Below are 4,757 nucleotides of genomic sequence, written 5' to 3' on the forward strand. Positions count from 1 at the left end.
TGCTGGGCATCCTCCATGGTCCCTCCATCCATCCCTTGGTGGGAGAGGGATGCAGCTCAGCAGCTGGGGTCTCCTTCACGCACAGGTGGGAGCCCCTGCCGTGGATCCTGGAGCCCAGAATTGCTGCTCCTGCAGCAGATCCGTGGGGATCAGGGCTGTGGGAAGTGGCTGAGGAGTTGGGATGGCAGCTCCTGGAGCGACTCCTGGCTTTGCTCACCAGGTTCCTCTGGGACACATGCAGAGGCTGTCCCGGCCAGCAGGGATGCTTGGGGCTGGGAGGCGAGGAGCCAGGCTTTCAGGGAACGTGCTGTTTGGTTGTTTGTCAGCGTTTGCTCCGAGCTGACTGTGAATATTTGATGCTTTAAGAAGCTGCGGAGCCGCTCGCCCGTCAGGCTGCCGAGGACGCTGCGCTGCAAGGAGCCCATCTGTGAGGAACCATCTTCAAAGCCTTTCTCTGACACAGCTGCTGGGGGAGGCTCTGGAGCTGCTGCCCCACAGCCCTGTGCTGTGAGAGCCCCCGGGCTGGGCGAGGGTGCCCACCCTGAGCCTGGCACGGGCATGTTTACATGCAAATACAAATACGGAAATATATTTTTGATGAACACCATTTTGAAACTCTCTTAAGAATGTATTTATTTTGTTTTTCCTTGCTGTTTTTCTAGAGTTTTTGTAATTGCTCATTAATAGCCTTATTCCTTCCTAGGAAAGGAGGGATCCAAACAAAGATCTCCCCTCTGTTGCTGGATTGCACAAAGCCCTTCCTGCAGGGATTTTGCTTTTAGTTTACTGCATACTCAGAGGACACAGGGCAGTGCTTCCAGTCAGGGGTTTTAGAGGGGACCCCACAGCTGTGGTTGCTGTGGCCCAAGCCATATCACTGAGTCCATTCTGTGTTTTGGGAGAAGCATGCATTAATGGTGCAGGGAAATGCCATTTTTTAAACAATAACTCGGTTTGAAACGTGCTCCTTTTTCCTGTTAAAAGCCTGGATAGCAGCTGTATCTGGTTTTGTATAAATTAAATCAACATGAGCCTGTTTTGTATGATGCTGGTGGTTGTCACTGTGTTTTGTTGTAGCTGGGTACCCAGCTGTACTTACCTCTCACATCTCCCCCTGTCTCTGGGCTCTCTCATGTTTTTTTCTTGTCAAGGTCACTTCTGGCAGTTCCCAAGACCACTTAACTCGCTGGGGCTTTGTTACCATTATTCTTTTAAGTATCTGGACCGGGTAGCAAACGCAGAGGCAGAGAGAAGAAAGCTGAAAACCAAAACTACAGAACGCAAACAAGGCATCGCTCTGGCAGCCTGGCACCTGTGAAAGATGCCTCACTGCAGCTTGGCTCTGGGAGCAGCCAGGAACTGTCCCAGCAGCGTGCTGGGTGCTGTGGGACCTCTGAGTAACTCCCACCAGGAGCTAGGGAGGCTTGGTGATGTGTTCTTCTCCTGCTCCCATCTCCTGCTTGTCCTGTGGGAGCTGGGGAGGCACAGGGGCAGCAGAGTGGGCATCAGGTGAGGCACAGGGGAACAGGTGTGCATCAGGTGAGGCACAGGGGGAACAGGGTGTGCATCAGCTGCTTGGGCACAAATGGAAGCTGGTAGTTTCATCCTCAAAAAGAAAACAAACCACCTCCAGGCTTTTTTGCCCCAGTTGCTGCTGTGCCTGGTGTGTCTTTGCCCTCTGGGGAGCTGGGTAGGAGCTCTGGAAGCAGGACACACTGCTGGGGACAAATCTCCACCCCAATGCTGAGCAGTTCAGGGAGGTTCTGGGGCATCCCAAATCCCAGCTGGGGTGTGGAATCCCCCTGGGCGGTGGTCCCCAGGGAGCAGGTGTGGGCTGGGCTGTCTGTCCCTGCTCCTGGAGCAGAGGATTTGCCTTTCCTGGAACGCCAGCGCTGTCTGTTGGAGAAACTCTGCGATTAGGAGAGCAAAAGGGCAGGGCCTGATTACTTCACAGGCTGAGCAGGGCTGTAAGCTCATTAAGGGGCTTGGCCTGTGCCTGCCCGAGGAGGCACAGCTCAGTGCTGCTGCCGGAGGTGCTGCAGTGCTGCTCGCAGAGCCCCCCAGCCCTGGCCATGCTGGGCACCCTGATGACAGCGCTGTTCTTCGTGGTGAGGGTGGTCAGGCAGGTGAGTCCTCCCCGAGGGAGCTTCTATTGCTGCAGTGCTGTGCTCACCTGCCTGGGGCGGGCAGAGGGGGCAGCAGCTGCTGCCTGCCCTGCTGGGAATGGCTGCTGTGCTCCTAAAGCACCAATGCTGGCACTGCTGTGCTCCTAAAGCACCTGGGCAGGAGGGCTGGGAGCGCTGTGGGCTCGCTGTGGCTGGGCAGGGCTGGGATCTCTGGTGCTGAGCAGCTCTTTCTGTTCCTCTCCTGTGCTCCTCCCTGCTGGAAAACCTTCCCCGTGTGCAGCTGGGGACCAACCTGTTCCGTGAGGAGCCCCTGCCCTACCTGGTGTACCAGCCCCTGCCCTGGCAGATCCAGTGCGTGTCCCAGAGCCGCCGCACCAGCCGGGACAGCGAGGTGAGGGAGGCTGGCACAGCTGGCACAGGGAGGGCAGGGAGGCTGGGACAGCCAGGTGAGGCTGCTGGCGCTGCTGGGACAGCCAGGTGAGGTAAGGGATGCTGGCACTGCCAGGACAGCCAGGTGAGGTAAGGGATGCTGGCACTGCCAGGACAGCCAGGTGAGGTAAGGGATGCTGGCACTGCTGGGACAGCCAGGTGAGGTAAGGGATGCTGGCACTGGCAGAACAGCCAGGTGAGGCTGCTGGCGCTGCTGGGACAGCCAGGTGAGGTAAGGGATGCTGGCACTGGCAGAACAGCCAGGTGAGGCTGCTGGCACTGCCAGGACAGCCAGGTGAGGTAAGGGATGCTGGCACTGCTGGGACAGCCAGGTGAGGTAAGGGATGCTGGCACTGCAGGGACAGTGAGGTGAAGGATGCTGGCACTGCCACTACAGCTGGCTCGGGGTGGCAGTGCTGCTACAGGGGCAGCTGTGAACTTGGCAGCCTGCAGGTTTAGGTAAGGGGGAAACATAATGCCAGGAGGGCAGGGTAAGCTGGAATTTGCAGACAAATTCAAGCTTATTTTATAAATGGAAATTTCCCCTGGATGACCTGGCAGGCCAGGAGCTGCAGGTTCATGGTGCAGGGGCTGTCTCCTTACTGGTTTGAAATGCAGATCCAGTGAGGATAGCCTGTGCCAACATCCATCCGTGGGCTGCAGCATCTCACAGCTCTGGGTCTGGATGCAGAGCTGTTTCCTGCCTCTCCTTGGAGGTCATTTCATAAATGCAGATGAATTAATCAGTGCTCTTTAAGGGAACAGCAGTGAGCATGTTGCAGTTTCCTAAAGGGAATGGAGAGTGGAAGGGTTCCTGGCTGGCCTGAAAGGGACTGCCCTCACTGCCTCTGCCTGGGATAGAACTAACTTTTATTTTATTTCTCTACCTTCCTAGAGAGGCAGGAACTCCCGGCACAACAGCATCTACTCGCTTTCTGGAGAGAAAGGTGAGTGTGGCACAGGCAGGGAAAAAACCCAAAAAACCCCAATAAACACAAGAAACGGGTGGAACTCGTGGCTGGGGCTATGGAAGCGGCAGAAGAGCAGGCATTGCTGTACCTGCATCCTTCTTGGTGTCTTTCTGCTTCCCCAAATCTGTCTGTGACATCATTATTGATGGTGAGATATTTGTTAGTGTGTGCAGCATCAGCCAGTGAAGGTGCCAGTGCTGCAGGGCTGAATTTAAAACCCCAATGTGCCTGTGCAGACCCCTGCTCCCCTGGAAACCTGCTCCATGACTCACCTGGGGCCGTGCTGTCCCATGAAGCATCCCCCTTTCTCCTGCTTCTGGGAGAACCACCTGGCATTTCCCCCCTCCTCTCTTTGGGGCTGTCTCGAGGCCCTGCAGCGCTCAGCAAAGAGGATTTGAGCCCTTCTATTCTCAGTGCTGAGCGGATCATGGGCTGGGGGTGCCACCCTCCCCACGGGCAGGAGCTCTGCCCAGCCTGGCTGGGCCTGGGGCTCGCTGCAAACAGGGGCAGCTCTGGGGGTGCCAGGGGCAGCTCTGGGGGTGCCAGGGCTAAGGGCAGGTGTGGGAGTGCCAGGGGCAGGTGAGCCCCTCGGGCAGGTGAGCTCCTGGCAGAGCTGCACCACCAGGGCTCACCCTGCCAGTGCTCAGCCTCTGCCCCTGGGCAGCGTTCACAGCTGGCTCTTGTTGAGCAGGGCGGGGAGGAGCCCAGTCCCTCCTTTACCCATCCTTTTACTCTGCAGTTTCTCTGAGGCAGGGAAGGGAGCTGGGCTCAGGTGGCAGCGTGAGTTTATTCAGCAGCATCTGGCCCCGGGATTGCTGATGGCTGCTCGGGGGGTGCTCAGCGGTGACACGGTGGCTTAGAGGAGCACCGCTGAGTGCCTTTGATGCAGTTCCTGTTGAATTTCACAATACTTCCCTAATGCCACATTAGGCAGGAGTGGGGAGGGCTCCCATTTGTCAGCGTGAGAGCTTTATTGCTGCACGGGGCCGGGCTGGCTCCTAATCTTATTTGTGTGTGCGAAAGTAAGTGAGCATCCTACGTGCTGATTAAACGTGGGGAAGCTGCTGCCTTGGGGACCGTGGCTGGGTAAATAGAGGGCTTAGCCCTGCCAGGGAGGCTGGGCTTTGCTCTGCCTCCTGCTCCCTGCTCCTCCTGTCCTGGGATGTCCCTGTGAGCCGGCAGAGCTGTGCTTTCATGCTGGGAGCCCTGCAGCAAGGACAGCTGTCCTGTC

The sequence above is a fragment of the Melozone crissalis genome, unplaced genomic scaffold (assembly GCF_028551555.1).
Source record: "Melozone crissalis strain CALT ecotype California unplaced genomic scaffold, PUWL_Pcris_2 ptg000092l_1, whole genome shotgun sequence".
NCBI classification, from domain to species: domain Eukaryota; kingdom Metazoa; phylum Chordata; class Aves; order Passeriformes; family Passerellidae; genus Melozone; species Melozone crissalis.